We start from the raw sequence: 12,697 nt of genomic DNA, 5'->3' as shown, positions 1-12,697 counted from the left end.
GGAAGAAAGATAGTATTTTTAACAAATGGTGCTGGTTCAACTGGAGGTCAGCATGTAGAAGAATGCAAGTTGACCCATTCTTATTACCCTGTACAAAGCTTAAGTCCAAGTGGATCAAGGACCTCCACATCAAACCAGATACACTAAAAGTAGTGGATAAAAAGTAGGGAAGAGTCTCAAAGACATGAGCACTAAGGAAAATTTCCTGAACAAAATACCAATGGCTTATGCTTTAGGATCAAGAATCGACAAATGGGACCTCATAAAACTGAAAAGCTTCTGTAAGGCAAAGGACAGTGTCATTAGGACAAAAAGGCAACCCACAGATTGGGAAAAAATCTTTGCCAATCCTGCATCTGATGGAGGGCTTATATCCAAAGTATACACAAAACAGAAGAAGTTAGAGTACAGAGAGCCAAACACCCCTGTTAATAAATGGGGTTCGGAGCTAAAGAAAACATTCTCAGCTGAGGAATATAGAATAGCTGAAAAGCACCTAAAGAAATGCTCAATATCCTTAGTCATCAGGGAAATGCAAATCAAAACAACCCTAAGAATCCACCTCACACAAGTCAGGATGTCTAAGATCAAAAAATCAGGTGACAACAGACGCTGGCGAGGATGTGGAGAAAGAGGAACACTCGTCCATTGTCGCTGGGATTGCAAACTGGTACAAGAACTCTGGAAATCAGTCTGAACGTTCCTGGAAAATTGGACATTGCACTACCTGAGCACACAGCTATACCTGTCCTGGGCATAACTCAAAAGATGCTCCAACATACAACAACACATATGATCCACTATGTTCATAGCAGCCTTATTCATAATAGCCAGAAGCTGGAATGAACCCAGATGCCCTTCAACAGAGGAATGGAATCGAAAAATGTGGTACATCTACACAATGGAGTACCACTCAGCTATCAAAAACAATGACTACGTTCAATTCATAGGCAAATGGAAAGAACTAGAAAATATCATCCACAGTGAGGTAATCCAATCACAGAAAAGCACACTTGATATGCTCTTGGGAGCGATGGCCTTGAAGCCCTCCATTATTGATGTTATTATTATGGTTAGCATTAAGTATGACAGGGTTCATGGAAAATACCCAGCCAGCTGCAGAAGACTAATACAAATGTGGTGGTCAAGATGAATAATCATATGATAACGTGTGACGTTAAGATACCCAATGTGATGACCTGTAACCTTTCTGAAAAACCAACATCCTGCTGACTAATAGATATTACAAACCTGTGAGTTTTCTGACAACCTGTCAACATCAGCCGATTCCCTGACCACACGAATATTGTGTCCTTGGCGTGGGTAAATTTTCTTACTTCTCTCCTCTCTCTGTTACCCTTTTTATGGTACAAATTCAGCCTTGGGAAAAAATAAAATTGTCACCTTGATAAGACTCTTGTCTTGGCGTCCTTCTTCGCGTCTCTTGTCCCCCATTCTCTTCCAGGTACTCAGCACCCCTCATTGACAGTATGCACTCATTGATAAGTGGATACTGACCAAAACCTCAAATTACCCAAGATGCAATCAACAGATCTCAAGAAACTCAATAAGAAGGATGACCAAAGTGCAGATGTTCCCACTCCTTCTTAAAATGGGGAACAAAAATATCTATAGGAGGGGATATGGAGGCCAAATCTAAAGCAGAGACCGAAGGAACAGCCATTCAGGGTCTGCCCCACATGTGGCCCATATATATACATCAAGCAAAACTAGGTAAGATTGATGAAGCTAAAAAGTGCTTACTGAAAGGGACCGGATATACATCTCCCCTGAGAGACACATCCAGGGAATGTCAAATAAAGAAGTCAGTGCTGGCAGTAAACTACTGAACTGACAACAGGACACCCTTTATGGGAATTAGAGGAAGGATTCAAAGAGCTGAAGGGCTTGCAACCCCATAAGAACAGCAATGCCAACCAAATAAACCACTAGCAAAAGACTATACTTGGACTGACCCAGGGGTCCAACTGCATATGTAGGAGAAAATATCCTTGTTGGGGCACCTGTGGAAGGGGAAGCCCTTGTTCTTAACAAGGTTGGACCCTGAGTGCAGGGAAATGTCCGGGAAGGGGTTTCTAAGTGGCATGGATTGGGGGACCATACATATGGGAGAGGGCACGGCAGGGGAGCTTATGGACCAAAAGCTGGGAAAGGGAATAACGTTTGAATAAAACATATATATCTATTAAAAAAACTGAAATTTAAAAAAATGATACTAATACCAAAAAATAATCAAAAAAATTTGAATAAGAAAGATATTTTAGGTTTTGGAAAAAGATGAATGCCAGGTATTTGAAAAACTGTATGACCATGGTAAACACTTTAATATACTTGAGAAATTTTTTACATGTTAATGAACTGCATCTTTTTTTTTAAATAGTGAATGGAAATACAGTCCCTTCCTGGCTGTGAGGCTAGGTATCCAGATGTAGTGGAATTCATTATTTGTTGGTCCTGAACCTTTGAGTCTGCTTCTAACTCAGCTTATGCCAAGGAAACTAGGCCAAGGTGATATCTAAGCCATTGTCCAAACTATCTGGACTAACAATTACATGTGAAATTCCACCTTGTAAATGGGAGGAGAGGAATAAAAGATACCTTTAAGGATTTAAAAAAGATGAAATGTACCCAAAAAAATCCAATAAAAAAGTTTAAAATAAAAATAACTTAGGAAATACAAAATACTGGGGTGGATTCCACAATCATGATGTGTTTCTTCTGTGATAGCTTACAGGTTAATTTACTTCTCTATAACTGTTTTCTTATTTCAAAGTACGTAATGGCATCATCTGTGGAGTGATGGTGAGAACAAAAGCTTTGCCGAACTTGAATAATCGATCCCTCCTGAGCATGTGCTTAACATTCTAAGCACAGGGAAATTTCCTGAGGGGATTAAAAAAAAATCCAAACATAAAACAGGAACAACAACGATGTAAAAACATTCTGCATGCTGGGTATGAAGACATGTTACAACTTTAATCAGCTTTGTAGGTATTTCTAATAAACACACAAGAAACAAAAATCCTATCACAGTCCTAGCAGTTGCATCCAACAAAGAGAGAGCTGTGAGGTAGTTCATGCTGCTTCTTTCCCCAGATACCCCTGGGCCTCAGGCCTGCACCCAGTGAGCTGGACCAAGAGCAGCCAGGTTGAAATTCCTGCTGCCATGGCAGGATTCTGCAGGAACATTTCCCTTTGACAACAAGGAACCTGTGTGGAGGAGACCTCTTGGTGAGTCCTCAAGGACTCTGCATTTCCTATTCTACAGGGAGAAGCCCTGCCAGGTCTTTGGCAAGGCCAGCCAGTTGTATGGGGAAATCTCTGGTCCTGTGGCAGAGGGCGAGGAATGGCAGAAAGAATGGCAGCTCCACTGAGAGCAAAGTCTACCCCTTCTAGGCCTGTGACCTCCTAATTAATTTATCTTTTCACCCGATGCCCTATTCACATTTTCTTACTATCATACAACTGTGATCTTGATGAGCAGCTGGGCTCTTGTTTTCTTAATCAGTTCTTTGTTGTCACAGACGTTTTTAACTTACTCCAGCCCCTGAGACTTATTCATACCTTCTGTATGCAGTAGGACCCTTGGTGGGACTGTCATCTCAAAAATAGAAGGTTCAGTAATCCAAAATATTGGACTCCAGTTTACCTCAGGCCAGAAAAGAAGTCAGCCATCATTAGTAAAAGAGCAAGGGAAAAATTACATAGGAAAAACAAGTGGCTTAATCAGAAGAAAAGATCTTCAACTTCTAAGGCCCGCACATCTGCACCCCTCTCTTCTGAGCTTTGTATAGTGATGTTGTATAACTCCAGATGGTAGTAAAAGGCAGAGTTCTTCCCAGAAAGGTCAGACATGATTTTCACTCTTACATCTCTGAGATGGGGTGGCATTATAGTACACATTCATGTTGAATTATTATAACACCTATGATAAGAAGACAGAATCCATATATCACAATGCCAAATAGACTCCTCCTGAACGTATGGACCCATTAAAATTGAGGTTCAACCTGAACTCAGGCCATTCCACTCCCTTCCCATCCTCCTGATTCTTATGTTTGCTACAAGTATAAGTTCATGGTGTAGTCCCCAATATTCTGATGCCTAGACTTGTCTATTCACGAAGAATGATATTGGAGAAGTGATGGCTATATAGTTACAATGTAGTAACACAAGGTCCTGGTTGACATTTGCTCACTGATGTCCAATTTAATTGTCTTGTTATATTTGAGAAAGGGCGGAGGTCCTACATAATATATAAAACGGACAGAAATTTATTATTTTCTATATGCCCTGTAGTTGATCCCTATGTTCCCAAGGAAAAGGAGTTTTTATTGCAAAAAATAGGATTATACACCATTGATTTTGTGAAATACATGGATATGTAAATGGAAACAATGTCGGCTTTCTAGGACTGCACAGTAAGCAAATATTTCCAGGTTTTAAACACTCAGAGGTATAGAAGAAATATATTGCCCTCCAGAAAAAGGGAAAAGCTTAGGAATCGAAATACATGTCACATGCATTGTCTCGAGTAGTAGATTTACTTTTAAGAAAAATCTCCCTCCTCCTTGGTCCCTAAAGATTTGGGTGCTAAGAAAAATCTGTTCTCCAATTCAGGGTTGTAAGCAACCCTCCCCAGCAAAAGCATTGCTGACTTCTAATGAAGCAGAGAGACATATGTAGCTTTGAAATAGAGGTTGCCAAATGGTATTCCCAGTGACACATGGGAGACTGGAGGAAAGGGTCCCCACAGAAATTCATCAGTGTGGGGAGAGCTGGTTAGTAGGTAGACCATAGAACTTTCCAGTGACATCATCAGTAAGCACTTCACTAGACACTCTATTGTATCTAAGAGATCCCTAGAATCTTCTGTGATGTCACCAGTGTTGTGGTGACACCAACTGCCTTTGGGATATTCCTTCAGTTCCCTTTGGGTTCACAAGCAGGCATGTTTCGCCAGCTGCTCAGGCTATTTCGGAAGGAAAGTGTTGATCAAGGAGAGACCGCACCAGGTCAGAGGGAAGCTGACCCCCTCCCTATTGAAACAGGAAGGAGGAAATCATTCTGGGGAAGGCTTGGTGAGTCGTGGGCAGAGTTGGGGAACATCCTCAAGGAGGTAGGTTTGAGATGTGCCTTCTAAGACTAGGCCTTACAAGCAGGACCCTTGGGATTTCTCAAAGGCAAACCAAGAGTCAGGAGTTCCTGATCTTTAATTTGAGAGAAAGCCATAAAGTTGTAAGACTTCAGTGTCTTTTCTTGAAGCTTTTTAACTGTGAGTGTCAATGACTGGCAGGAGGAGGCACTGTGAGATTAACAATGTGACAATCCATGGATGGGACTTGAAGCACTTCATCCTCTAGATTACTGTAGGTTACATAAGTGTCTGATGGGGAGAACAAAGAAGGATGCACCCCTAGTCATGAATTGAGTTCTCAGACACTTTGGGCTGGACCACACTTGGTTAGAGCTTGATGGTGCTAAGCATTATGAAGTCATTAGGAACTCCAGGATTATCTGCTCCACATCTGATATGAGATAACAATGTCGCAGATGTTTATGTCTCAGTCAGATTATAACTTTCACTGCCGGGGGTTGTGTAATAGTGAGTGTGGCACGTGTATGGCATTAGAGGTTGGGAAGAGGGACATAGCTTAAGAATCAACCTTTAAGAAAGCTTTTCTGCTCTTTCAGGGATTCACCCAGTCTCTACCATTTCCCCTTCCTCCACCTCCTTTTCGGATTCAGAATGATCTATTCTGCCCATTGGTTCAAATATGCAAATTCACTTGGGTTTATCTATCTACAGGTTTTGGTAGGAAGGCATCATCCCAAAATGTCATCAGTACCCAAGAGGAGTGTCTAAAGGAACTGGAGGGACTCAAATTTGAAATCCAGAAGTGTCAATTCGAGAGGGATGAACTTTATCAAATCCTGGATCTTTATATCTATGATGAGTGGGACCACAGGTAGTCATTATGCCCAGTAACCTGTTCACTGTCTTGCGCTCTCTCTCTACTACCTCAGGATTTACTCATAGCACGAGAAAGTTTCACCTCTCATCCTGGATTTTAAGGAGGTTTGGCATGCATTAGCTTGTGAGATAAGCTAGGTGCTGTGTGTTTAGGGTCAACCTCTTTTGTACTTGACCCTGAGCCTCCTGGATTAGCCTTGGTTCTGTCAACAGCTGGAAGGACCTGGTCATACTTGCTGCAACTGTGTGTGTGAATGAAATGCCTGCACGTCATCACTCTTTCCTCTGAATTTATTCATTATACACTGATTCTATGGCACCTCCATGAATGTAGTTGGCATTCTAAATGTGTTTGGATATGTGTTGCTATGTATGTATGTGGACGTATATGTGGTGTTTTACTCAGGATCAGGAGGTCTGGGACCTTTGATGGGGTCTGAGGATTTGTTTGATCAAGACTTTGCAGGTCATGATAGTGATGAGTATGTGGAGGCCCACAGAATCAAACGAGCACTTTGCTCCTTCTGTATACCTTGGTGGCACCCAGGACTCTCCCGAGGGGAGGAGGTGCTATAAATCCTCTTCCCTGTCAAACTTAGTTATGCCCTCTGGGAATTCATGTAACGATAGAAAACAAGGATTGAGTACACCTGCTTTCAAAACAAGAGAAATATCATCACAGCTTTCTCTTGGGCCCAAAGCTGTGGCACAGACTGGAGGAATCTTCTTCCTAAAATAGTCAATTCCATCATGCTCACCTGGCCAGCTCTTGAAGGTCAGGTCCCTCCAACTGGTACCATGGCTCTGTTGTCCTGTGCCCAGGATAATAAACTTAACCAGTACAAATACTTTGAAGGAGCAAGTATGTGGTACATACTGAGTTTAAGTAATAGAGAGAACAGTCTGATTTTACCTAATTTGTTTCACCTGCTTTGATCTTTAGTTTTTTATTTTTTTAACTATCCAGGGATTATTTATTGTGACCTAGAAATGGTCACTGTGGTCTTGACCATTGTTATTCCCAAACAGGCAGCTCTCAGGCTCTGTCCCCTCCTATATAGTGAGTCTTTGCAGAACCATATCTCTCAGGATTCCAAGGAATCCTTATTTCAAAACAAATGTTTGCTTATTTATATAGAAATATTTTCTGTGGATTGAGTCTCACTGTTGGGCTTTGGTCTGGTTTTTGAGTTTGCCACTTTCTTCCCTTCCACCATTCCTTTAATTTGAACTTTTTTATTATATATTTTTTATTTACATTTCACCTAATTCTGAAATCATGAGTTCAAAACATTATTTGTTCCTTTGCCCATTACCTAATCCAGGCTGCACGTCGAATTGCCAGTCCTTCAATCCGAACATGAGATGAGAATGATGGCTATGCAAATGATGACCAACTCAATAAGTGATGCCATGGAGAGGTACAAGGAGCTCATACAAGTGAACAGTTCCTACCGGTGAGTCGCTGACAGAGATGAGAACCCAGCACTAGGCAGGAAATGCTTCTGTCCTGTATGACTTTAACAAAAGTCAGGGCTCTGGTTCCATGGTGTCTGACTCTTAACAAGAAGGCTGCCTCCTGGCAAGGGTCTTAGATTTGTAGCTCTTGGACTCAGTTGTCCTACATGTGAAGGGTGTAGAAGACCCTCCAATTGTTATTTTCCCCATTAAAAATCCTCTAGATAGAAAAGGTTTTCACCATGATGAGAATATCAATCAACTCTGAATCTCTAGGACTCTGACAGGAGATTAAAGATCTGTGATCCATGAGAAACACATGGAAAGATTGTATAGCTATTGGGTCTTCAACTACCCCTCAGAGGGGCTTTCCCCACAACGTTAAGATGTTTTCACCATACCATGGACATACGAGCTCCCTTATGGACCATCTCTTCTTCCTTGATTTATATAAACTGTCTTAGTGTCAGGATTTTCAGAAGTACTTTGATTCATGTGGAATGTGGATTCTGGATTTGACCTCCTCTAATTGGTGCTAACTTGTATAGTGTGGCTCTATTCTGGGGATTTCTGAGGATGAGGACCCTTGAACGGATGATTGGACTTGCAGGAGTGACAGGCAAATAGAAGCTGGCTGGGATTTACCATTGTTTGTTTGTGGTTCAGCATCAGGCAATCCCAGCTCCTGCGTGAACAAGCTCAATTGAAGAACAATATCCAGATTTTGCTGAATGAGAAGAGAGAACTGCTGGTGGAGCAGACTGAACTGCCAGCATCCTCTGTGGAGACAAAGAGGTTCTGTGAAGAGGCCGGAATGAACATCTGTGACCCCAGAGCCACGCAACAGCAGGTAGGATTAGGGCTCAGGGACAGGTTGTCCTCAGGTCTTACCATAACCATAGACAAACCAATATAACTGTCTATTGACTGATCCATGTCCTGACCTAGGTCTCATCCAAGTGTTCATTCATGTGATGGTTTACAAGGCTTTCTGTGGAGATAGCCCCTTTTCAAGAAACTGCATGTTTGGAAAGCAAATGCTCCTGCTCTTCGAGAATCTGCACTTCATTAAGGGAGATAGGTTGATCACACAGCACAGCACTACATGCCATTATGTATGGAGGGTGCTATGTGGGAGCCCCTCTTTAGACTAGAACAGGGCTTTGTGGGATGAAGCAAAAGCCCGGAGCTCATTTTCTTTTCAGGGATCGTGTGAGACTCAGGAAGTAAGTAGTTTTCAAGGAGGAGAGCCTGCTGGAAATGCCAAAGAAATGGTTCTCATTGTCATTTGTGGTGGCTTTTGTTGTTCCTCCCCTCATGTCCCTGTATATGAAGATGGTGTCTTCATGCTTCATAGATCTTGGGTAACTACAGAGCCTGTGTATCACCATGTCAGTCCTGTCTTATTTGAGTGCTCCTGGAGAGTTCATAACTGGGCCTTACAACCTGAAGCTGGTTAGAAGAGCAAGGATGTGGAAAAGGTTTCTCAAAGGCTGAGGGTTGGCATGAGAGACTTGAGATTTCAAGAACAAAGTTATCAGTATATACCCCCAATTCTCACCAAGAAAGGTGCATTGCTGTGCTGACCTGCATCTTAGGGAGCATGCGGGGAGGCCAGTTCATAACATGCAGTTTTGTCCAGTCATTATCTAACTTAGTCCTTTAAGCCTAGGTCTCTCAACAAACATGAAGCTTCCTGTTTTGTGCTGGCCAGTAGTCTTTGCATCATTCGTCCAGTTCCAAGTGGATCCCCCTCTCTTATTTGTCTCAACACATTCTTAAACCATTCAGCTATTTTAAAAATAAGGATTAGATTTCTCAGTTTACCTGAACAGAGTTATCCCCCCGGAAGATTCTGGATTGTCTTATTGGCTTCACCATGATCTTGCGTGGAATCCTAGAGTGCAACCCTCTGCTGACATTGCTTTGCTGACTATATCATGGGCACTGCATTCTTTCAGGATAGATTCCCTCTCAATATTGTACACAGTGCTGCATTTCAGAAAATTCACTGTATGTTATTTATTTAGCCTTTTTCTGACTGACATTGAGGTTGTTTTAATATCACAGGAACTCTAATGTGATCACATGTTCCTGGGAACTGACCATGAGTTACTGTCTTCTTTGATGCTTCCAAAGTCTTCTATGAAGGAAACAGGGTAGCTTTAGTGAGGGGCCTATGATGAGTCAGCATAGCGCTTGATGGAGTCTTTTCCTAGAAACCTCTCTTGGGGATTTGATGTTGTGTTGTTTAGGCTATCTGTGCAGAACATGTCACTTACTTGTCGGACCAGCAAGTATCTGCATAGAAAGGTTTCCTGAAGTGCAAATGAGTACAGGCCAGGGCAGCACATCTTGCTTAAGTCTAAGAGACTTGTACACAGCATTGTTCCCACTAATTCCTCACTCAACAGGAAATGTGCTGCATAAGAGCAAAGTTTTCATTTGTGCATGCGAGTGTGTATCTGTGTGTCTGTGTTTGTGTTTGTGTTTGTGTGTGTGTGTGTGTGTGTGTGTGGGGTGTGTGTGTGGGTATGTGTGTGTGTGTGTGTGTTTGTTTGTGTTTGCAGCAGTGAACGTGTGTTTTCCTCTATTTCCAAGTTTCATGAGAAAAGTACTCTAAGCGTTCACTTTACATCCATGAAACATGAAATAGAGCTGCCCAGTCATTTGGCATCTCCATCTAGCTCTGTACAGCAAAAGGACACTTAAATTACTAATTTATTCTGTTTCCAAAAATTTCAGAACACAATTATCTTGTGAAGTCTGGGGGAGGAGTGGAAATATGTTCAAGTGAGTCGTGTTTCACAGGGGTAACAAATGGTACAGGCCTAGAGCTTGCAGGTCCCTTTTTGTTATGGTGTAGAAGCAGGACAATAAAATCCTTTAGAAATGCAACCCCCAAAAAGAGGACACAAAAACACCTGTAAAGTTAGATTTTCAAGTGTTTAGGGGCAACTACTGATCTGCATTGAAATCCTTTGGAGCACATCAAAGGAATGGAGTACTGGGAGGTAAGGGCAAGGCTTCTCTATAAAATCCATTGATTTATGATCCTTCTCTGTTCTTTGTGAATTGTGAAAACCCACTGGAAGGGTGTGTCACTCACTGTGTCTTCTCCAAGGTTGCTTTCCACATTGCCTGCTACCATTTCTTTCCAGCTACCTTGGCACACTACAGCTTCCCCTGGGAGTTGGCTTGGATTTTATTCATTGAGAATTTGAGTTGCTTGGAGTTGTAACGTCATCCAGCAAAAGTCCCATAGCTATGCTGTGGTGCAGAAACAGGGCAGTTTCAGGAGCCCCTTTAGGTGCACAGATTATACAAAGCGCTCCTCTATGTTATCTGTGTAGCATTCTGCAAGTGCTGTCGATCAACATCATTTTTTCTCAGTCAATTTCAGCCTCAATGGGTTAGGAGAAATGATGAGCTTCAAATGGGTCTGACAGTGTAAGAACAGGTAGCCCTATGAGAAGCCATGTTCAGAAAGTGGAACAGAAGTTTTAGTTAACCCAGTGATTCCACAACAAGGAGTAGGTATTGCCATTGCAACTAGGGAGCATCAGTGTTGTAGTGGTCCCAGAGTAACCTTGAAGGAGAATCTATCCAGACGTCCATCAGCCAAGGAGTAAAAGTGTACCATACGATGGAGCCCTTCCATAGATTCTGATTCAGTGTGAGATAATCCATGCAAGCCTTTACTCACTTATTCAAATTATCTGTGGAAAAATCACATTATGGGGAGAAAATTTGTTGATTTGGATCCTGGTTATGGAGATTTCCTATGATTCTAGCTTTGGGCATGAAGTCACTCAGGCTATGGTAAAGACAGCTCCGATTAGAAGAAGTTGCACACTTTGGGGAAAGTCTGAAAGAGTGAACAAGAACAAGAGTCTAGTCCACCACCAATATATGATCCTTTGCTGAGCAACAAGACAGCTCTACACAGCCTTTGGGACTTGCTAAGCCAGATTGTTAATGGGGAAAGAACCCTGAGTCTATGACGGTTTATGGGAGGACAGCACATCACTGACTGAGCTGTCTATAGGTCTGGCCACTATGTACATATCCCACTCAACATTTGTTTTTATGCCTCCAGCGAATCCTGGGGAATCTTTACATTAAGCATTAATGTTCAGGTAGGAACAGAGGCTGGAAGAAGCCATTTGAATATCCTTCCCTATATAAATACCCTTTTTGGGTGGATGACCACCCCACCTGGATTTCAGCCTCAGGTAGTTAAAGAGCTACTCAGAGTATTGTTCTGGTACAGTTCATGTGAATTTTGCCCATGAAACAATATATATATATATGATCCTCTGGATTTCTTGCTATGTTCTACTCCTTTCTTCCTGTGATCTCTCCGGAGAGATCTGAGGACATTTTCTCTTCTGTCCTCTCACAAACTGCCTTGCACTAGCCATAGACTTACAGGGGTGCTGTTCTGTTTCTACATCACAATCACCTTTAATGTCCATGTGTACGCTGGGAAGATTTGCATGGAGCACATTCTCAGTGATTACCAGATCTATGCAATTCCCATGGATTTGATGTGAGATGGCTTCCCTGTGTATTTGCAGGCTCAGTGGTTACAAATGGAAACTAGACGGGTTCCTTCAGTGCTAACATAATCAGAAATTTCACCTCAATTCTGGGCATGTTCTCCAGAAGGCATCCACATGGTATTCTAGGTTGCTCATACCTCTCTTGAACTCAGATTCAGACATAGCTACAATGTTATTATTCAATGTCATATACCTGGACCAGGGGGAAAAATGCTCATTTTTCTCTTAATCCCAGTACAGTGCATAGTCCACAGTTCAAATTATAGCAGTTTGAAAGGTGAGATATAAATTGAAGCCCAGGTACTCTAGGACACTTGGGGATGCAGGGACTGACCTCAGCTGACAGGTCATGCTGGATTGTCCAACTGAATAGAGCTGATGTATGAGGGAGAGCCGAATTGACAACCACTCACTAAACCTTTTTTCCCTTGCTCTGCTAGGTCTGAAATTCTCCAGCAGAAACTCGAACATGACACAGTCCAGGACAAGATCTCCCTTGGAGAGAAGAGCTACAGGAGGAGAACTAAGTGTGCACAGCAAATACACCACTATTGCATCTCACCTGTAATGTCCATAGCAACTGTGGACTGCATTTTCCTCCTGTAGTTTGATTTCTTTGGATTGAATACGCTGTATTTTCACCTTGCCTCTCTCCAGCAAGTGTACACTTTTTGAGGGA

The sequence above is a fragment of the Rattus norvegicus genome, chromosome 9, assembly GCF_036323735.1.
Source record: "Rattus norvegicus strain BN/NHsdMcwi chromosome 9, GRCr8, whole genome shotgun sequence".
Taxonomy (NCBI): Eukaryota; Metazoa; Chordata; class Mammalia; order Rodentia; family Muridae; genus Rattus; species Rattus norvegicus.
The sequence above is the reverse complement of the archived record's forward strand: the minus strand, read 5'-3'. Positions refer to the sequence as shown.